A 23,308-nucleotide genomic window follows, 5' to 3' on the forward strand; every position below is an offset into this window, starting at 1 on the left:
CTCTGTTATCATTATTGTTTTTATAAATATAATTTTCCAATTATTAACCATCATTAGTATTAATGGCATTAATGCTGGTAATCTGTCTCACTAAGGATTTCAAAGTGCTGTATTTGTTATGCTAAATGAGTTCCAGGGCTCCAGCAGTGATTCCCACCCTGATTTGCTATATCCCAAAGTCTCCAAACACAATTAATTTTAATTCATATATAAATGTGCCATTCAGCACTTTCAGTTAGGGAATGGTACGGCAGACCCTCACAATTCTGGAGTATTTTGATTCCCTAAAGACTTAACTCTCTAATCTAAATGGCAATATACGCCCCCCTTTTCTCAGCAGGATGGCGCTCCTTGTCATTTAAACATTGTCCTATGAATGTGTCCCCAGGGCCAGGGAGCCTGGATGAACATATGCGCAAAGTGTGCAGACGCAAAGCAGGAACTTACATTCCCAAGCTGAGGTCCAGAGGCCCAAAGGATCTATCATGCTTGTGTCCTGCGTCTCCTTTCTGTGACCTGCCCCTCAGTTGTTGCCTAACACTCCAGTCACATCTCTCCCCATTTCCCACTCACGCTCCTCTTCTGTGTTTTGAGCATACCCAGCTGATAGTCCCAGCTGGATGTTCCACTCATGCTGCCCGGCCTCGGTACCAATGCCCACCCAACCTGGAATGCCCTGCAGATTTCTCCTTCATCCCTTACGTGCCAGACAGCTTCCACGCTTTCAGGAGTCAAGCATTGCCTCTTTGCAAGTGCCTTCTTAATTACCCTAACTGTGCTTTGCCTTCCGTGCTTTCTTTCCTCTGTACTGTTTTCCTTTGTACAGATATTCAATATTAGAATCAATCTGTTTGCGTATCGGTTGCCATCATTCACTAGAAATGAGAGTGAGAACCATCTATTTCTATACACATGGCCTACTTTCCTGCTAACAAAGCACTCAATGCATTTTGTTGAATGAATGAATCTCTGTTCCTCATCCAAGTGAACCAGGGCTAGCAGCTACACATTACTCTCTGAGTGCCTGCAGAATCCCACGCCTACTGGCAGATTCTAGTGCACACAAGCCCAGTATGGCACCATCCTTGTTAGGACTTGATCCCTACACACCATTTGTCATATACTAACTGAGCCTTCTCTCCACCATCACTAAAATCTGGGTTTTCCTTGGTATTGCTGATCATCAGCTAGTTACTGGTAGAAAGAATCTCTGATAGAGTTATTAAAACCACTATGAATTCATGTGTTACTCTAAGTGTAAACTTGTTAATGTGTTAATTCTGTCAGTAGTTTGTGCATTGAAAAAGAGAATGGGAAGCCAGTAAAACATAGAAATGAACCCCTAATGGTGGCATTTCAGGAAATAGGAGAGGACAGATGGGAAGATATTTCTGGACCGGGAGCTTCTGGGTGCCCTTCACATGTACCACACAAGCCATTTCCCATTCCTGTACAGAAGGTTGTCTTCTGCTACAACACTCTGTAGCTCTCCTGAGAATAGTATTTCTATTTCTGTCTTATATAAAAAGGTAGAGGCACCAGTCCTTCTGGTTGTCAAGGACTCAGAAAGAGCCCTTCTCATACAATGGCCAGAAAAAGGCAAGAACCAAAAAAGTCATTTTTTTTTCTACATCCAGCAGACACTGTAATAACACACCCTAGTTCAAAGAGACAATCAAGTTCAGTGAAAACAAATTTACAATAACTGTAACGAAAACTTGCGTTGATTAAGTATATACCCAGATGCTATGCTAAGTCCTTTCCTTTATTCCTTACACAACCATAAAGTTCATTTTATTATCCACCTTTTATACACAAGTTAAATAATTTGCCATGCTCACGAAGCTTATAATTGTCCAAGTCATCACCAGAAAGTATGACTCAAAACTTAAGCATACCTTCTAGAATGTATCCCCTGGAATAAGGAAGGAGGTACCTAATTAAGTTTCCATGTCAATATACAATCTAGCATGCTATTACTCATTGTGGTCCTAAATAGAACAAGACATTCTATTTCCTTTTATTCATGAGAGTACAGAAGAGATAATAATTTATGAGTCCAATTTTTACATTAAACAACTGGTGTAGAGAAGATAAGTGCTTTGCCATTATTTCCAGCATCATTTTTAACAAACATCTATGAAATATCTAGAATACGTAAACACTTTCAAAATATTTAGGGAGATTTTAAAGGATGCTATATGGTCCCTGACTCCAAAGATTTTGCAACCTGAAAAGTAATATTAAGATCTCAATAACTTTCCAACCCCGACCCACATACAAACTGTGTCCAAAATGATATAAAAAACCTGAGAGCACTCAGAGAGCCATCAGACTACCGGATGTCAGAGACATAAAAAGAAATATTGTCTTCACTCTTTTACTTTCAAGCAATTGTTTCCTAAACACTCTTACAGTCACTAAGTCTGCACACTTCAGAAATTCCAGATCTTCACTAAATCCCATGAAAATATGTGTTGGCATTTTCCTTAAGATTTCTTTTAAAGGCTCACTTCTGTCCATCAACTCAGAGTTCCTCTAAGTATTGTGTGTTTAAACTCTTTTATCTTTTCTGACAGGATGTGGATTCCCAGCAGCAGCACAAATCTAACTGGTCTCCTTACTACTACCCCACACGTGCTTACGTTGAGAGTTTTATTCTCATTTGTTGAAATATATTTAACAATGTCATTTGGTTCACACCAAGTTAATAATGGCTTCCCCAAGGCTAGGATCAATTCAGTCAACCAGTTGGTTTGACTGATTTTTCCTTTGAATTGACCTAATTGCCTGGCTGCTTGGGCATCTGCAGACACCTTTACACAAAAGAGAAGGCAGGCTTCATGTTCACTTGCTAAATGAGGGTTATTCTTTTCTTCTGAGATCTGCCCCGTCCTTATTGAGTGAATGTTGGCAAGAGTTAAAATCATATCCCCTCTCTCTTCTTCCTCATTTTTAAAATGAGAATACAAATATATAAAGCTCTGAGGATGCTAAATGGGAAAGCAAGTAATAATTGTATATTTGAAGATCCACCTATATTGTAAAGAAAGATTTCTTTTTATCTGAAAGACCAGCGAAAGACAATATGGAGAAAAAAATCCCAAACAATTAACAACTTAAAGAGATCAAAAGAAGCTCCCTTTCACTTGTACATTGGGTCCTTTCAGATAACCAGTCATTAATATTCAAATACTATTTTCTTTTTACATTGCAGTGTGTATCACTAGCTCTAAAAGTTTACCAGGATTATTTTTCTTTCAAAATAAATATTCTACTTAACAAATTCTGTAGGTTCCTTCACTGATATATACACCAATCAAATCAAAGCTCTGCTCTAATTCAAAACTCAGAGTTTTATCCAAATTTGCTTACCTGGCTACTACTACTAATTTTCTGTCTGTATACCATCTACAATCCTGATTATGAAACACAAAGAGTCATAAAACATTCCCCAAAATCAGATCAGATAGAGCATCAGCTAATCTGGGTATATTTTTCCGTATGATTAACCAGTTCTTAATGACAACACTTCTTATCTTACAACTGTGACATGAAGAGGGAGCTGTAGCTCTTCTGAGACACAGTTCTGCAAGAACCAGCTTAGCCATGCTCTCCGATCTCGTGTCTGTTTCTCTTTCTCTCTCCCTCTCTTGCGCTGTCCCTCATTCATTCACTCTTCCATCTTTTTGCCATTGTGCCAGCTCAGTTTAAATGTATCTGCTCTGTATCTGTTCAAGTGGAGATAATCCATGCAAATCAGGAGCAGCGGCGTTCAGTGCTTGGTGCACAGAGAGGACTCAGCTTGAAGAGGTCACTCGTTCACAGCCGCTCCTCCCATGACATTTTTCCCCTTATTGCAGAACTGCTGTATGTATACAGTGACTGAAAGGACTCAATTTACTGCAACTGCTGCCTGGCTTTACTCACAACTTTTCTTTTTTATAAAGGAACTTACCTCCATCTGTCTTTTCAAGGTAGGAAGTCTGATTCTTCTAAAGACGCGTGTAATGTCTCCACTGTCTGTTCATTATCAAATGTCACTTGAATGCTTTATATTGTTGCTGGCAGAAGGCACAAATGCTGGGATTCCAGGTGCCTCACGCTTTTGTTACTTAACCGTATAGATACAATTGTTTAAGTGTTGGGTATTGTAATGTTTATTTTCCCTGCAGCAGGCTTCAGTTTTACAATGCCAGAAAAATGATAGGGTCCACTCTTTAATCTAGAAATACAATCCTCTATCAAGTTTTCCCTTAAAATAATACTTCTCAGTGTGTTTTAACTTATCGTGTATCCTGGCCAGTAATAGCCAAGTGTAAAATTCAACCATGTTATTGTTATTTTGTTGTTGTTTTTTTAACCTGGAACCTTCCTGCAGCATTTTCTGTGGAAAAAAAAAAAACTACCTTGAAATGTTTTTAACAACAGCAAGAAAAGGATAGATTTTACTTCATTCTGCTACAAAGCAAGAAGCTGAAGGCCTGATTGCTAACAGTCCTGTCAAATAGATTTACTCTTCACAATTTGTAAATTGTTACTATGCTATGCAAAAGTATGACAATTAGTTAGGATTCAGTCACTGTCTTTATACATGCAATTATTGTTTGGATGTTGAAATTGCATTATTAAAAAGTTTAAGGTAGCAAGATTGAAAAACAGAAGCTTCTGTTTGTATACCACTATTTGATAGTATTTTTAAAAACTGTTTTCAAGAGCCAACTGGTTACATTTGGATTAAAAATGCATGTAAGAGGCTAACAGATTTGATGATATACATGCTGATTTGTGAAGACAGTTCCTGGGCTCACATTACTTCGTATGTGTTTCCTTAAAGTTACTTGTAATAATATTTTAATCATTGCTTAGTTGTTTCAATTTTAAAACATACTAAATGCCATAAAATTACCGACTCAAAGATCTCTTTTTGATTACAAATGCAATTATAACATTCCAGTTACAATGCAGATTTCAATAAATGTAATATGTCTTTGAAATCACTCCTTATTAAAATAATTTTACATTTATTACCTTATTTTTCTAAGGAGGTTTGACATGTGGCTATGGCAAGACTATTTAATCTCTTGTATAGTATAAAATTGAACATAAACAGTAAACAAAGTTGACAGTCCTGAAAAGAAAAAATGATCCTCTGGTATACTAAATAGTTCTGATGACATAAATCTTAGATTTCATCTTCTAGGTAGATACTTGTAGTTAGTGGAGTTCAAGGGAAAAAATTTATTATCCACATAAAATATCTCAGTGTCAAAAATGTGCAGCTTTTTTTCTTTTTGATACAGAATCTCGTACTGAAAAAAAATGCAGTCTGATTTTTGAGTACAGTACAAGGCACGAAGCCCTGTCATTGTTAGCATAAAGAAGACATCTACACAAGTATTACTCTGCAGAGGGCAATCTTGCTGTCTCTGGCATTTGTTAGGTTACTGCACGTAGAACTTAACTGATAAATATGTTCTGCTTCGTAGCATATTAGTGATCCTATTGGTATGCAGACTACTCTGCTCAGATAGTAACAAATATGTATATATATATATATATATTTATATATATGTTTTGTAGTGATGGATAATAAAAGTCCTTCACAGTGAGAGAAGAGGAATTTGACTTATTTCTTACGCAGTAATTAGAATTTCTTCAAAACTCTTCAAAATATTGAGTGGTAAAGTAAACTGAGGCTTCCCAGGAAGGACTAATTGAATTTATCTATTTGAATCATGTAGTTACCGGTGAATATCTTCTTCCCAGACAGTCACTAGAGGATTCCATTCACATCTTCAATATTACAGGGAAAGAAAAGGATTTGTCACTAATGGTAGAGGGTGATTCTTTCATATTTAAAATGAGTTTGAGAAGAGGACCAAACACAGGAAAACCTTAACAGATGGAGAGGTGTGTGGGCTTGCCTGGCTGTGTGAAGTTGAGACTAGTGTGAAACTAAAGGGTGCCCTTTCAGAACAAAGGAATGCCATGGAATACTCTGTCAGCAGTCTAGCTGAGGATAGATACAAAAAGTGGCCAGGGGATCTTCCAGGGACAGAGAAATGCAAACAACAAGGCATTTTCTTTTCAACCAAATTACCAGTATTTGATGGGTATGATGACATGCCGCTCATGGAATCTCAAGCCATCGTTTTACAGTTATTTCAAAAGCACATATTTTGTAGACTTTCACATTTGTTTGCAGACCTCCTAGGAAAACTCTCCAAAGACCTAACTTGTATGCGTTAAGTTAGATTTTACAGCACATCCTAAATAAAATGGTCACAGCCTTTAACTCCCATGGATTTCTTTTGCTTCATCTGTAAACTTGACATTCCTCTAGTAACTCATTCAAGCAACTGTTGAGGATAAGTTACCTTTTACTCCATTTTAGTGTTCATTGCCAGCAGAAAAGACTGAACTGGTAAACCTTGTAGCTGCATATATTACAATGTTGTTATGCCCACCTGGCTCTTTTTTGCTGGCTTTACTGCATACAGTTTAGAAGATAAATTATCATATTTAAAGGATGCTATGGAGGGTGTTAAGTACTCTGAACTTCAGGAGTGTTCAAGGAGCCAAAGCAACTTGCAACCTTCCTTGAAAGAAAGTGATGTGTTTCATCAGTACCTTGTCAATGCCTTTATCATCTATAGATTGGCAATATTTCTCAAGATCTGTATCATACCAAATATGTTTCCTAAAACTTGAAATTCATTGCACTATATGAATTGATGATAATGTGAAGTGAAAACTCAGCAGATATCAATTGTTTTATCTGTGTTAATTTAATCTTCACGCTACAAGGATGATGGGACCATCATCCCCATTTCATAGATTAAGACATTGAGGTATAGAGAGGTTCATTAACCTAGTTAAGGCTATACAGTTGTGGATCGCACCTATGTATTCTGATACTGGCTGCAAAACCTCACACAATAATGCCCTCTTGGCTAATTAAGCTCAGATGACTAAAGATAGTAAGGACATCCTTCCACCCACAACCAATAACAAAAACATTTCTACTTACTCATTTATAGTTGTGATTCAAATATCTGATTGTGGTTTTTCAGCTCCTTTCATAACTTTCCACTTCTATCTGTATTAACATATATCAGAGTTTTCTAAAGTTGTTTCATTTAATGCATGCAGGAATGGTTACTCTTGCACAACATTTGTCTTTTACCTCAAGGAGTTAAGAACTAAATCAGATCTTTAATGACTGACATGTCTACTGACAGCCTTTGAAGCAGGTGCTCCACCCCACCCCCACCTCTTTTTTCTTTTCTGTCTAAAGAACAAGATTGACATGTCCTTATATGTTTGGAAGTTTTCAGTGGTGTAAAGTGCTTGGTAATGATGAAAATTAACCTGAGGCTTTATCTAACTACCTTTCCTTGCACCTCCACTGAAGTTCTGGTAACAATTAAAATTTCTATGACAACATTTTTTGCCATCAGAAAAATACATTCTTCTGCCTTGTCATATCTTCCTTCAAATTTTCCTGGGAGGTGAAAGAAAGCCCTTTTCTTTGCCTTTCTTTCCATTGGGTGCACCTGAAAGAAAATTTCCCCAGTTGAAGTATACCAGCACATTAGAAAAGCAGATAAAAACAAAACTGAAGTGAAAATGAATCCTAAATGGTGGGACTCTGAAGCACTGGACATGCTATCTGGCCTTGTGTGTTGGGAGGTGTCATCTCTTTAAGAAGAAAGGAACAAGAAAAGGACCGTGCAGGGAAGCATTTGTGACCTGACTTCTGTCAGGCACTCTGTTTCTCCTCCCAGTGTGAGAAGATGAACTGTTCTATAGGTAACTCACAAGAAGCTGACTCAAAGGCAGCCCATTCAACCTTTGAATATCAAATACGAAATGTAAACAAAAATCTGAGCATCATCAACACAAAAATCAAAGGGCAGAAATGTGGGGAACATGGGTCAGTAGCAATTTAGCAAGCTATGTATTTCTTGAGTAACAAATGAAAAACAATTTTGATGCCATTCTGTGATACCAGCATTCTTTTGAGATCTTATTTGAAGTATTAGGCAGATGGACTGCCCTATATATTCCGAACCTCTATCTGCTGGCAGGCAGAAAGCCTGAGACGTATCTTTAAAGTTATTTTAATGTAAAGGTTTGCCCGGATTAGCTAAATTAGACATTGACCATTGGTACAGGAAAGATGGGGAATTAATTTAAATTTGAGCTTACCCTTCCATTGTCTCTTGCTGAGTGAGTTCCTTAGCCTGAGACATTGCTTTCAGATTTGATTTCTCCATTACTTGGTTGGTATTCTTACCTTCAAAGAAAAAGGGGAGTGCAAGGAGAACAACAAATGGTGGTTGTAAGCCATGTATTGATATAAACACTTAAGGAATTAAAACTGCTCTAAAACCACTGGGAAAATGTGTCCCTCATTGTTGAATTCTTCAACTCATAACTGAATTTTCTATCTAAAAAGAAGTCAATTTCCTGAACTTAAAAAATAAAATCAAAAGTTTTTCTCTGTGGAAAGCTTGAGACAGGAGCAAAAGCTATTCAAATAACTTAATTCTCAATTGTATCAGCAATCAGTTAAGACTGAGCAGTTATCAATATATCTTAGCTCAAAAATAAAACTTCACTAGCTAGTAAGAGCCACAGTTTGGAAGGCAAAGCCAAAATCTGTAAAAAGTCTTAAGCCAGTATTGGAAAGTCTGTCTGTTTGTTTGTTTGTTTGTTTATAGCTATTGTTATATATGTTACTTTCCTATCAATCTTCTCCCAGAAATAGTCATCAACTGCCTAGTCTCACAGCACCTACAGTTTGTACCACACAAATCATCCTCTAACTGAGTTGTTTTCTCATATTTTCCAGGTTGTTTTAGGGGGCAGATTTCTGAATTCCAAGCAGCTTGTAAACTCCTTAAGAATAAAATCGTACTTTGTGTCTTTCACACACTTTGGTTCAATGTGAAGGCTAGAGACTATTCTTGATTGTATTTGAATGGTTGGTTGAATTTTAAAAATTCTAGTTAGCTGAGGTTATGTTCTTAAAAATTTGTTTCAAGGGCAACTGAGGAACACCTATCCATTCAAAACACATCTTGATACCTAGCCATGTTCCAGACGCTGGGCTCATGATGACAGCATATGAAAGTTAACACATGCACAATCTGAAAAATAGGAACAGGAAAGAGATTATTCTAATAGATAAAGATATATATATATATATATATATAATGATTTCTCAGTTTGAAAGTTAAAGGGAGAAGCAAATGGTGAAAGAACTAAGGTAAAAGGTAAGGGCAAGAGGAGAATTAAAAAGACAAAGAAAATAAGGCAACTTAGAAGACAGAAAGGGGTGGGGAAGGAGAGAGATGCTAAGAGAAGAGGAGAGAAGGCTCTAGAAGATTTTAAAGAATTTAGACCTTGGCATTTTTTATTAACCAGAGTTTACGGCTTTTTAACTTCTATCATTAAATCTTCATACACTATAAATGGAATAGAGATAGTAATTACTCTCTAACAGCATTATTCTTTGGCCTGAAGCTTTGGCTCCCTAGGAATGCGTACACTAAGCGGGGTTGTCGTCCTAAGTAAGGATGAAAGCAAAAAGGATGTAAAGTGGCTTTTAAGGCAAACTACCAAATAAGAATCCCACACAGGGAGCTTACAACCATAAATCAAATTCTAAAAGGAATTTGGCAAACCCAGTCTTACCCAGGCAGACATCAACACCTAAGCGTGGTGGAGATGGAGCCTGTCAGGGGAGCGGGCTGCAGGGCAGCTTCAGAGTTGCGATCGCCAGCCAGCGCACTCCTGGAAAAAGGCTGGGATGCGTGGGAAAAGACACAGGCTTCAGGAAGCCGTGCTGACGGGAGTGAAACAGAAAAAGCAGTTTGGAGTTCACCAGGCTAGGAGAAACTGTCTATCCACCTCTGGGTTCCAGGGCTAAGGGGGAACAAGGACCTTCCAGTTCCTCAGAAGATTCAGGGTAAAGGCACTGAGCATAGGTCTTCTCCCCATTGGGGTACTCAGACCTCATGCTGGAAGCATTTTGTTGTCTCAGCTCTCAGACATTTCATTTTTCAGCCTTTAGCCATGTGCATGTTAAAGACTATTTGTGAAATCCTTCTGATTAGCAAGTGAAAAGCCATTGCATACCGGCTAGTGGGATTTTGTTGGATTCAGAGAGGGACACAGCAGACGGCAGGTGACCGTGGATGCTATTTCTAATGGACACAAGAGATCGAGGACCAAGGCTTAAAACTGGCAACCTGATCAGAAAAATAGAAAAGAATTTAAAAAACTGCAAAGGCATTTAAAATCATGTGAAATGAATTTATAAAGGAGGCAAAATAAAACAGAAAGAGCACTAGCTTTAGACACATTGACCTGGGTTAAAACCCCAGCTATTGGGAATATTGTTTAATTTCTCTAAGTTCCAGTTTCCTCATATGTAAACTGGAAATGAAAATAGACACTTCTCAGTTTTACAGTAAAAAATGAAATTATATCTTCTATATGCTCCAAACAATGCTGACCTCCTGGAAAATGTTTGATAGTACTTCCCCATATTCATTTTGTTGTCTGTCCATAATCATATTTACATTATCCTGGATCCCACACATAGACATATGTATTGAGATGTTTCATGTCTTAATTTTAATTCATCACTAAAAAAAGAAAAGAGATTCATGGGATAACAAAGCTCTGTTAAGATAGTGTCTGAGAACAGTCAGCCTTAAAATGCTGAGGTGTTCTCATGCGGCAGCGAGGCAGATCATAGTCATGAACAGCAAATCCTTAAAGAAAGATGCTTCCAATGCTGGGGTTATATTTATAATTGTTGTTAAAATTAATATTTCACCCACTTCTGCTTCTTAGGTCCTTATTTAATATCCTTAAGGCCTGATGCCTAATGACCAACATGTGTTAATTTCTACAGCTCTTGAAATGGCAGGCCTGCTGGGGGCCCCGGCAGTCGGGGATGGGTACAGGTGCAGAGCTCCCTTAGTTTCCTTCCAAGTAGGATATGTGTGGGTCACTCTGCATCTCTAGTCCCCAAATTCAAAAGACAGACTTAGAACTTTTGTTAGGATTGACGATGAATAAGTCAAATATAAAATCCATCCGGAGGACTCGTTTTTTTTAGCTTTTCCTATGTGTGAGGTGAGCACAGAGCACAATGTCAGAAGGAAAGCAGCATCAGGGCATGAGAAAAGCAGGAGGATGTTTCCCAGCTTTGTAGGATTTTTCTGATTCCTCTGGAAACTATGTAAACGAATTCCTTAAACACAGACTGTCATTGATTTTCTCTGATGCTCATTGATTCCCTCGTCATTGCTTCATGTATGTGTTCTCTCAAAACATCTAGTATCGATATTTCTCTCCCTCAACTCTGTCCCCCGCAATCCATTATAAGTATATCATTAAAACCTGTTTAATTTCCTATGAAAGATTATATTAAGTGCACTTTTAGTGTAATTATGTCAATAGTGAAAGATAAACATGTATTAGGCAGTGCAAAATGCTGATTATCTGTCAGGGTAAATCTGTTTATTTCAGATATACAGTCTGACAACCCCCTGGTGTTAATCAGGAAAGTACACACTCATTCCAGGTACAGTGTGGTGGGCTTCTGACAGAAAAATGTTCTCATTGGTCTCCTGATGCGACACATTCTTCATCATACCTATGTACATATGTATCCGTGTAATAAAATGCAAACATGTGGACCATGTGTTTTAGGCATGTGTGACATACTTATATTATGGTGTTTTTGTACATATAGAAAACAAATATACTGTGAGACACACCAATATCCAGTTTACATTAACAGCTCTTCAGAGGATAGCATGGCTTGAGAAAGGGGGGAGTGGATTATAGGATTAAGCTATATTTTAGTTTGTGCCCAGGGCAGTGCTTGCTCTCAGGGATGTCAGCTCAGAACCATTTGTATTAATCCACAGAAAAAGGAAAGAGCCAGTGCAAAAAAGGGGAATCAAGAGAGGTAGGTCAGTACAGAGTGTTAATCCAATTCTCAATACAAACATACTTTTATTCTTTCAACTTTTTTTTCCTGGAGATAGTAGTTTCTAAATACATCTAGAAACACTATGGACTGCCAGCTCTATTGGGCACGAAGTTCTGCTTTAATGAGATAAGAAAAAAACAGTATCAGGAAGTCAACATGCCACATGTGCTGTGGCTGAGTTTCACCAGGTTTTTGTGCAGCAGAAAATGAATCTAAATAAAAATGAATCGAATCTTCAGGCATAGTTTGCCAACCCCTCTAAAAAATAATTTTGTCTGACTTCATTACATTGTGATCACTTCCTGAATGCCATAAAATGCTGAGTAGAATAATAAAAATTGATATGTATATTGACATTCAGTTTTCTAAATAGAAACTGAAAAAATATAAACAGCATTTGGTCTTTGCCACTCTTCCGACCAACCATTCATTCGTACGCTGACTAATTCACTTACTCTCAAATACCTCATTCTGCCTTAATATAAATGTCTTCTGAACTAATTTCTCCCCAGTAGATTATGCACATCTTCAGTTTGATTCAGAATTTACATGTGTAGTTTGCATATTTTTGCATCGGAGTGTCTGTTTTAAATTAGATAAAGGTCACTGTCATTCATAATCAAGAAGAAGGTGGATTAAAGGTCACAATTCAATGAAAAAAATCTGATTAGATGTAGGGGTTTGTTCATGTGATTCAATATCATTGGATAAGTGGAAATCATGAGTCAACAAATCAAGCTCACTATAATGGGTGTCTTGCTTCACTGTGACCAAAAAATATTCAGAGATTTTTTTTTCTACCAACTTGTTTGTTTACATGATGCAGTGACAGTAACTTATGTTAATGCTCTTACAATATAATGTCATTTGGTTTTAGGACTAACATAAATAACCACTGTATCTCCAAAATAAAGTAGTAAGTTACAATGAATTAATAATAGACAGATATGGATTAGGAAGTCCCTGAGGACCGATGGTTACTTCTACCATTTTTTCCCTGAGGTAGTTGCTAGTTTTTCCACTTTTTAAAGGATGGAACTGTCACAGCACATTTCTTCTCTTACATAGCTGTTTTATACTTCTCACAGAATTTAAAAGCCCCTAAAAACGCTTCTGAATCTTGACATCTACTCAGTATTTCTGTCTGTGATTAGAATGGATAAGTATAGAATAAATGTAGCCAGTGGCAGACTATTAGGCTTTTTCAATTTGCTGAACATTTAAAGGTATATTTGATGATGACTTGAATAAATGGAAAGCAGTTGAAAACAAACAAATACTAAGTTGCAGTACATATTTATTTTGTCTATAAATCAATCTGAGTACCTGTAGGAGGATAACTGATAGACTTTTCCTTTATGTCTGGAGGTTTGACATAAAGGTCTGAGGTATTAGCCTCAGTGCTCACTGTAACAGAATCCCTGTTCACTCAAAATTAAACAGTCTGACTTCCTCAACTAATAGTACTTCTTTTCATTTTCACATGTGCTTTTGACTTAAGGGGAAATCCTACCTCATCCCCTTGTTTGCTACTCTGTTTGCTATATTGGCACCTTAGCATAGGATAATTGACCAAAAAACATAAAAAAAGGAGAGAGAGAGAGAGAGAGAAAGAAAGAAAAGGAAGGAAGGTAGACAAGGAGGCACCACCTTTTTAAAGCACATTGTTTATTTTTCCCAAAAAAAATCAAACATTTTTATAGAAACTATAAAGGTTAAATGGTTTAAGTAGATTATAATTAGTTAATTTTGTTAAACATATATTGGATCAATTTTATGTTATTTTAATTACGCTTGGAATAAATGGTTTGGTGAACAAATTCACTTGATGTTCTGGATCAAACAAAATTACCTTTCCTCTGGGTAGGCTTAAGTTTCACAAAATGATTTGGAAATGACCTCCTTTTCTTTCATCTAAAAATATCTTTGGATTTAGAAAATGATTAAAGTTGGGTGTATTGTGTTTTAGGTCAGTCATATTTTATCATTTTCATAGCTTATTCTTTCTTTAAAGAGAAATATAACAAAACTTCACTAAACAGATGTTCCCCTTTAAGGAATCCATGTGGTAACATGGTATCTATAAGGTTGATTCAACTCTAATTTCTGCCAGAGGACATATACTGTATTCTGGTAAGTTTATTAAGTTTTTTTTCTAACAAATCATAGGGGTGAAAGCTAGATAATTGTTAAATATCATGGCCAAATCAGAGATGTTCTGACTTAGGTCTCAACAGCATATGTATGTATGTATGTACTTATATGCATACCTATAAATAGGCAATCCCTGAATTGTAAATCCCTTATATCTCACATAAGAAAATCACAAAACTATCTCTCACTTGTCCAATCTGGGGCCTCAAATAAGCAATTTCGGAGACTGCAAATCTGATTTGCCCTTCTTTTTGTATATGTGTATGTGGAGTTAGCAAATTAATCTAGTACCCCAAAATAGGTGATCTTTCCTTTTGCTTCCAGAAGTAGTTCCCAATGAGGGATGATTTTGCTTACTAGGGGACATCCCTAGTAATGTATCTGGAGACATTTCTGGTTTGTGTTGGGGTGTAAGGCAAGGTGGGTGTTGGTACCACTGGCATCTAGTGACAAAAGGTCAGGCATGCTGCTAAATGCACAGGACAGCCTGCCACAACAAAGAATTATCCTGCCCCCAAATCCTCTCTTATAAGGAAGAGGGACATGTTTCTTCATTATGTGCTTCAACTCTATAGTACCTGTCTCCCCACACCAACTCCACATCATTCTGACCTGCATCTGGCTAACTTCTTTTCATCCCTCAGAATCCTCAGGGCACTCCTCACCTCATTCAGAAAGCTCGGCTGGTTTGTCATCTGATTATCATGACACATATTTATGTTACCATATCACTGTATCCCACTGAACTCTAATGATTGATTTGCTTTTCTGAATCCCATACTAGATTATAAATCTCCTGAAAAGTCTACTTTGCATTGCTAACATCTAGCATAGTTTGTGGGACATAATAACTGTCCTATTAAGTTTTGTTGTTGAGTGAAATCAACCTTATCTCTAGAAACAATACTGTACAGGGTGTTTGGGTTTAGCTTAAATAGAAATCAAGGCACTATTTCAGGGACTGTGGTCTGTCTACCTATTTATTTATACAGCTGGATGTGTTTTAAAGCATGATAATGTGTTTATGAATCATAACATGATTGTATGTATATATTTTTCTCAATAAGGTAGTATCATGACCATATACACATGCCTAAATGAAGCATATTATTATATTTATATCAATAAATTTTCTAAACTCTAATGAGCCTTTATATTTAATATGCCAAGTACTGTTTTTCCATTAAAACAGGGAAAAGCACTCTCCACCACTAAAGAACATGGGTGCCTTTAAGGAAATAACCGTTATTTCTATATTTTATGTTTTCTTGATCTCTGTATTTGGGTTATGAATATAGTCAATATCAGTATCAAATTTTGAAAGGCTGTACATTTGAATAATAAATGATTAGTTAACTTATTGATTGATTTTAATCAATAAGAGTCCAGGATTACCTTTATATCAATTGTTACACCTTTCAACAGTAATGTTGATAACTCTGCATTTTGGCAATAATACTGTGCCCCTTTATTATTCACAAAAGAGAAAGAGTGAAGCCAATATCTGACATGTCTATGATTTATAAATGCCAGTGAAAGAAGCTAATTTGGGTAAATAACAAAAAATTTACCTCTATAGAGCTTAAAGATTAAGAGCACAGCTTCAAAACCAGAAAAATCTATGTTCCATTTCTGGCTGTGCCATTTAGAAGCTGTAAGACCTTGAGCAAGATGTTTAATTCCCTAAGCCTCCTGTCACATCTGGGAAATGGGGACAATGTGGATATCTACTAAAACCTACCTCACATGGCTGTTGTATGGTTAAAGTAAGTGATATGAAAAAAGGAATTTTTATGTGCCCATAAGTTATTTCAGTAACTGGTTGAACCATTACTATCAGTTCAACCAGTACTGGTTACCACCCATTACCACCAGTAGTAGCTGCAGTAGTAACCATGTTAGTAATAATAGCAGTGTAACAGCACTATAAATAGAGGGTTTCTTTAATAATCTGGGAAATACACTTAATAACATTTCTATAACTTAAAATTTTACTTATATTAGAAAAATAAAAAAGAAATTCTCTTAAATGTTTTCTTCTTTCTACAGTCATAATATTCGGCATCACTCATGGTCTTAACTACTTTAATCTCTGTCTTCTTTCTCTTACTTATGTCCTTCTGTTGCATGTAACATTCACTTTATTTCCCATTCATTTTATGATGTTGTTTGCTCAAAGAATGCTCAAATTTGTTCAAAAGAATTTTTGAAATTGATTCCAGTCTTACACTTATTTAGTAAACCCAACACCTTTTTTCTACATCGTGTCTTGCCAAGACTTACCAGAACAATGAAATCATAACTACACAGCCAGATTATTTTTTTAAGTCGGTGCACCATAAATAAGAGAGACTGAAATTTGAAATATGCAAATTTTTCATTGAACTAGGAGAATTCTAGTTTCTTCTCCACTGATCCCAACAGGCCAATGTGCCAAATCTGTTCTTGAGAATAGCATTTCTACAAGGCTGATCATAGAGGTGGGCCTCAACAAATGCTTCCTGAGTGGAACTGGAATGATAAATGTTTCTAGTAAATGATTCTACAGAGGGTAAATTAATCATGAGTTGAAATACCATGAGTTTTTTTTTTATTGCATTCATTAACTCTATTTCTTAGAATAAGGCAATAATTAAAGAGAAAAATGAGACCCATTCACCATTTTGTCTTCTAGGGTTTCTAGGTCAAATTTTTCTTGGAACTATTATTTTAATCTTTATATAAACATATATAAGTTCATAAGGTATGATTATTAGACAAACAATTTTAAGTTTTTGATTTCAATTAACTTTAAAGTAAGTGAGGCACAACACTCATTTTAAAACTTAAGAAAATAAAGTGCTTTTGACTGTGTATTTGGATGAATTACTACCTTTTTACCAACATATTTTAAAAAGTAAATGCTGAAATTAGATAAAAGACCTTAAAATAAGTGTATTAAAATACACATGAATTATATTATATATATGCATTATACACACTACATAATTTCATACATGATATATAATTACATTATATATACACAAAGAACCACATAGTGTGGATCCTTGACCCCTTCCTGGGGATGAAACACAGATCTGTATTTGTCCCATGCCTTTGCTACATTGAATATGAACAAAGAAAATATACTTGTTCAGATTACACATGAAACAAACCTTAAAAAGATAATCAGTACCATATATGACAGAAAGCAATCAATATAAGAACAGAAGATAAGTGATAATTTTGTACATTAGTTAAAAACATTAAATGTCCAACTTTAAATGGGGCTCTGTAGCTAGGGAGAAAAAGATGTATGGATTTTAGTTAACCGTAAGTTTGATATGCACCAATGGTGGTATCCAGCTGCTAAAATAGCATATTACTACCTTAGTTTTAATTAATAGACCTTGTAAGAAGGACACTAAAAAAAATTGTCCCATTAAAATCTCTAATTACTAGATTACATCTAGCATGTTACAATTAGTCTTCTATATGAAGAACACAGTGTGTCAAAAAAATATATAGCCAAGTTGGAAAGGAATTTAAAAATTATGTCTTATAAGGAATAAATAACTGGTGTGGATATTGTTCAACAAATATTTTTTGACACCCTATGGAAAGCACAAATATACTCCTACTATTAAGTATAAGATAAACAGAGAAAGTAAAAAATAAACTGATCTTTTATCCCTTTGTTAATGGACTTTAAAGTGAAGAGTAAGAGACAAAACTTTAAATAAATAATTAGAAAAATGAACATTTGACAACAAGTGATGATAAGAAAGGAAAGGAAAGCTACAATGAAAAATAAATAAACTGATCTGTTGTAATTAGGAGGGAGCATATTGTCAGGGAAGGCTCTCTGCAGAAGCGACATTTAAATCAAATAAATAAAGGTGGTGGGGGGCGGGCTTCATTCCAAGCAATGATAATAGCATATGTGAAGCCTCATAATCAAGGCCCCTCAGGTGGAAAAGAGCTTAGTAAAATTGAGCAATGGGAGGACAGGGTTATTAGAGCATAGAAATGAATAAGGAAGTATGGTGTGAGAAAAAGTGGAGCCAGATTTTTGTAGCCCTTTGGAATCACATTAAGGCTTCTATTCTAAGTGTCAGGAGAAGCTATGGAAGAATTTTAGCACAGAATAAGAAAAGGAGACTTGCTTTTTGCAAAGATCCCTCTGGGTTTGTGTGGATAATGTAACGGAAGCATCTAGAACAGAGGCTAGTGTAGTGGAGGAGGCAAGAGATGCAGGTCATTTGGATTCATGTGGAGAAGGTGGAGATTGAATAAAAAAGAGAGATTTGAAGACTTCTGGGAAGTAATATGAAGCGAAGTTCATATTGAAGAATATGAAGTGATAATGTATTGAATGTGATTGTGGGAAAGGAAATATGGTAGCGAGCAAGACCTCCATTTTCCGGTGTGAGTGACTAGGTGAATTACTGAGAAAGCAGTGGAGGACCTTTAAGGCCAAAGTTCAAATGCCTTGTTTTGGCACAAAAAAAGTTTGAGAAGCAGTATCATTTTAAAAAAAACAAAACTGTAAAGACAGTTTTCATATTATTTGTGTGAATATTTGGTGAATTGCCAGACAGATGAAAGAGCAGAATCATTTTGTTTTCTTTAAGAGAACAGATACACAGCCACAATGTCAAATTTACTAGAGGGTCAATTTCAACTCACTCCATGAAAGAACTATTTTCAAGAACTACACTATCTAAAAAAAATGAGGACTGCCTTAGAAAGGATAAATTTCCTTTCCAAACAGTTACATTGACAGAGACCAAAGTCTACAGGAGATATTTGTTAAAAGACTTCTGCACTTCCTGGAAGACTGGCCTTGAGTCTCTTTCAATACTATTATGTTCAATTTCAGATATCAAGTTTTAAAACCTTGGAAAGAAAAACGAAGAAGATTCTCATTTAGCTCACGGCAGGTGTTTAATAAACCATTTAATTATTGATTGGGCATATATACTGGGCATGTACCTGGCATCTTTCTACCCAAAAAGTTATTGATTGCATCAAACAACTGTTGGCTCTTTACAGAAATGTGCACACTTTCCCTCTTGGGTAAGTGACAGTTAGACACCATGCCAGAAGTGGGCTACCAAGGTCAGAAACTAAGCGTTCCCTTCCATTATGACCCTAAATTCTCTTTGTGCAAATGTCACTAATTTATTAAGGCTTGCTTTCTTGCTGTGCTTAAACTTAGCCTCAAGCATCCTTGCACACCCAGCACTCCCAGACAATCACTATCCACTGATTGGCATTGTCATTTGAGATGATATTCAGCCTAGTTGTCTTGAGTGCTCAGCCTCATGACTCACAGCTCTTAAGAGCATCTACCCTCACGGACTCCACAAGGGCGAAAAACTATGTGGATTTCTTTTATACCCAGAGAATCTCACTATGAATTAATACCACTTGCCAGCCAGAACAATCTTATCTTTCCCCCCCCCCCCATTAGTAGTGCTTCATTTTTTTCACTGAAAAAGCTTTGTGAATTGAAGACGATTCTACTGTGTGGTCTATATAAAGATAGGCAGGTCAAAAGAGCACAATGTCTTTAAGTCTGTCATAATATCTTGGTGTGTGATCCTGATTCGAGAGTGGAAGCAAGGATCGGATCAGCCACAAAGCTGGACATCTCATGATGAACACTGCACTTTATCAGAGCCAGAGATTTGAGGCAAAACATCCCAGCCCTCACGGTGGAGGGAAAGGTGTATTTTTCTTATTTGTAGACTTTAGTCTTCAGTGATGTACATTGTGATTGTGGTTCAGGGGCAGTACCTATCACATTAGCGTTCAATTTTCATACATCTAGAGCTTTTTAATAAGACAGTCTGTTAAGACTAGGGCATGGACTGATTAATAAGTTGGTTCAAGTAGACTTTCATTTGGGTCTCAGGAACAAGTGCTCTGTCTAGTTGACAAATTTCTACACTAAACACAAATGTTGTTATTTGTCATATACTAACTGTTTTAATGGGCCATTTTTCATGATCTTTAACAACTATCAATTGATCTGTAGGACTTAGATGTCACACTGCAATCCAGCTATGTTCAAAGAATACAAGTTTAAGTGAAGTACAGTATTAAAAAAAAAGCAAAAAAAAAACATTAATTTGCTCTACAGATGGAAATATATTAAGCACATTAATGAAGACGTAAACAACAGCAGTGACTCAGGGCTGTTATTTTTCTCCAAGCAGAAATATAGTAATCAGCCCAGACAGTTATATCTCAGATCCTCAGGTTTTAATAAAGGTAAGTCTAAGAATTCTATTTTGAGTTTCAGACTATTACATCTTGAACCATCAGAAATAATCAGGTATGTTTTAAATCAGCCAGGAGATAAGGTGAGCAATTTCATACTTGTAAAACAAACTCCAGAGTTAGCTTAATTTTCACATTCATCATTTGTGGTTATTTTTCCAGTTCCTCCTTGCCTAAAAACACTACATCAAACTCAGATTTCCCTTCAGCAGACTGGCAGGACTAGGCCACTTAATACAAATAAAACCCAAAATGCTTAGAAATGAAATGAGTTACTTTTTAAGGAGGTTCAGGGCAAACACTTGTGTCCTAAGAGTACAAAGCAATGTGCCTGCTTCTTTATCTGACTGTCTGCAGTAGCAACATTAGCTAGCACACTGATGTTTTATGCATTTCATACATTATGCTCCATGTGATTATAAAACCCAGACTGTAGAGCTGAATTAAGTTTGCTGAGCATGGAATGGGGCAGGAGGAAGAAGCATGTGCTATTGAAAAGAATGATCCCTTCCCTTTATCTGCTAGAAGATCTATGGAAGCCTTTCTTGTGGAAAGTGCTCGAAGTCAGATCGAATGTGATAATAAAGGTTCACTATTTGAACAAGTCTGCCCTAGAAAAGTGCTTGAGAAATCTGAGGTGGGAAAGAAAGGCAGTCTGTGCCAGAAACTGATTAAATTTCAGTCATCTATCCAAAGAAGTCCCTAGTTGCTTGTAAAATGCTCCATATAATTACAGTAACTACGGGTTTTAAAGGAATTTACACATTAGCCTTTATCATGGGACTTTCTTTGTGGGTGCATTTCTACTTAAAAATCAATATCTCTAAAATAAACTTTAATAAGATTTATTAATTTTATCTATGTGGACCTTTTGAAAGTCAATATCAAATAACTTTCTCCAGATTCTTCTTGGCCTTTGAAGAAGCTTAGATACAATCAAATGTCATGCCCTCTGTATGTTAAATGATCATTGTTCTATGACTTTGTTCTTGTATACAACTTAGCCAGATTTTAAACTTTGAAAGAGTTGTGAATTCATACAAAGACAGTTTAAAATGTATAGGTCATCCTGATCTCAATAGTGTGGACAGAGCTCAGTAGTTGTTCCTTGAGCTATTATTTTGCTCGGTGCTAGATTTGAATAACCCGAGGTATGAGTTTGACAGCCTCAGCTGCCCCAACACCATGTTGGCTAAAATCACTTCTTTTTGAAGCCATTTACAGACTCTACAAAAACAGAAAGGCTTTTAGAAAGTTGTATCACAGAGAAGGACAAGCATACTATCTTTCATCAAAAATAAAAAATAAAAATTTACAAGATATCAGCATTTCAAACCTTTCTTTCTCAGAACAGACTTAGCACCATTTCTGTAGAGAAGTTTCAAAGGGGAAGACGTTCTACCAGTTACACATTCAATGACTTCATGTTCGGTGGCTATCATCTTAATCCAAAGAAGAGTAAATTACATTTTTCACTGGAAGGAAGACTTCTAAGAATGTCAAATGTTAAGTTCTTCATTGATGCCAGAAGAATTCTATCAGTAAAGCATAAAAAAAATAACAAATTTTGTTACCTCCTGAAAATGAAACCTGAAGCTAATCTTAAATTTCAGACATTTGTAAATCCAAAAGTCAAGCCAACTTCTCATCCTTAAAAACATTTAAAAAAGTAAAAATTAAGCCTGAGTACTAGATTGGAAGCTTATGGAAAACAACTAAGTTTCCTTTTTCCCTGTCTGTACCCCACAATCACAATGTCTAGTTTCTTCAACAACATAGCTTCTATATAATAAGTGTTTGCATAATATTCTGGAAAACTTACTGTAAAATAAGTTCATAATTTTGAAACTGCACTGAGCAGGCATAACTTAAAAAGATAATTTAGTAGTTAGCCAAGGTAAACATTACATCTTTCAACTTTATCCAACTGGAAAGAACAATATTGCAATACTTTAACCTGGCTAACTACCCAAAGATAAGGATCGCATCAATTCCAATATTTATCGCCACCCAGTTTAACAATAAGCTAACTCTAGCACCCCTTCTTTCCCTCCCACACACAGAAAAATGCTATTTGACATTGCATTGACTCAAAACATCAAAGGGCACAGATGTACTTAATTATCATTTTATAGTCTTCCCTTTACCCAGACTATTTAAATAAGGTTTTAATTTTCTTTGTTATTTGCTACTAAAGGATATTTTATATGACCTATAGAGTACTTATCAATCTATATTAGGATTGGGTCTTGTTGCTTATAGTGTAAAATGCAATGAATAATAGCTCAAACCAGCTAATACATTTTTTCATGCTAGAGGAGGTATTTTGCCCATGAGTAGAATAGTGGCTCCATAGTTTTGAGTCATACATGCTTCTGCCATCTTTCCACTCTGCCACCCTGCATATGGGCTTCCTTTCTTTAAGGTTCCCTCTTGTTTGCAAGGTAACACAAATTCTCTAGCCATTATCCTCTTTTTCCAAACACCAGAGAAGGCAGGGGAAGGGGCCCAGCAGAATCATCTTATTTATTGCATTCTTCTCAGAACACCAGCACTGCCACATACCCAAAGATTCATATTTACATTTCATTATCCACCCCTACTTTGAGAAGAGGCTGAGAGAAGAGGCTGTCTGTTTTATAGACAGACACATTGCTGTTTTCTACAATATCAGAATTCTGTCACTTAGAAAGAGAAAGTGACTATATATTCATGGGCAGTTAATAGTCTCTGCCACACAATCTTGCTCCTTAAATATGTTTCTAAGGTGGCTTTTTTGGGAGACCTATGGCCTCAAATCTATTGCAAAGTATTTCTCCAAAAGCTAAGCAGAGATTCTGTTACCTAAGATCTTTTAGCTTCATT

At 36.2% G+C, this 23,308-nt stretch overlaps 1 long non-coding RNA gene across 1 annotated transcript in view; it reads left to right on the plus strand.

Moving 5' to 3' along the window:
- Positions 1-3,615: 3,615 nt before the first annotated feature.
- Positions 3,616-23,308, plus strand: part of LOC118971353 (uncharacterized) — a 137,032-nt gene continuing 117,339 nt past the window's right edge. Inside the window, exon 1 of the long non-coding RNA XR_005059756.2 lies at positions 3,616-3,977. This is a non-coding gene — a long non-coding RNA (uncharacterized lncRNA). The remainder of the gene's footprint in view (positions 3,978-23,308) is intronic.

This window comes from Manis javanica, chromosome 4 (genome assembly GCF_040802235.1).
Source record: "Manis javanica isolate MJ-LG chromosome 4, MJ_LKY, whole genome shotgun sequence".
NCBI lineage: Eukaryota > Metazoa > Chordata > Mammalia > Pholidota > Manidae > Manis > Manis javanica.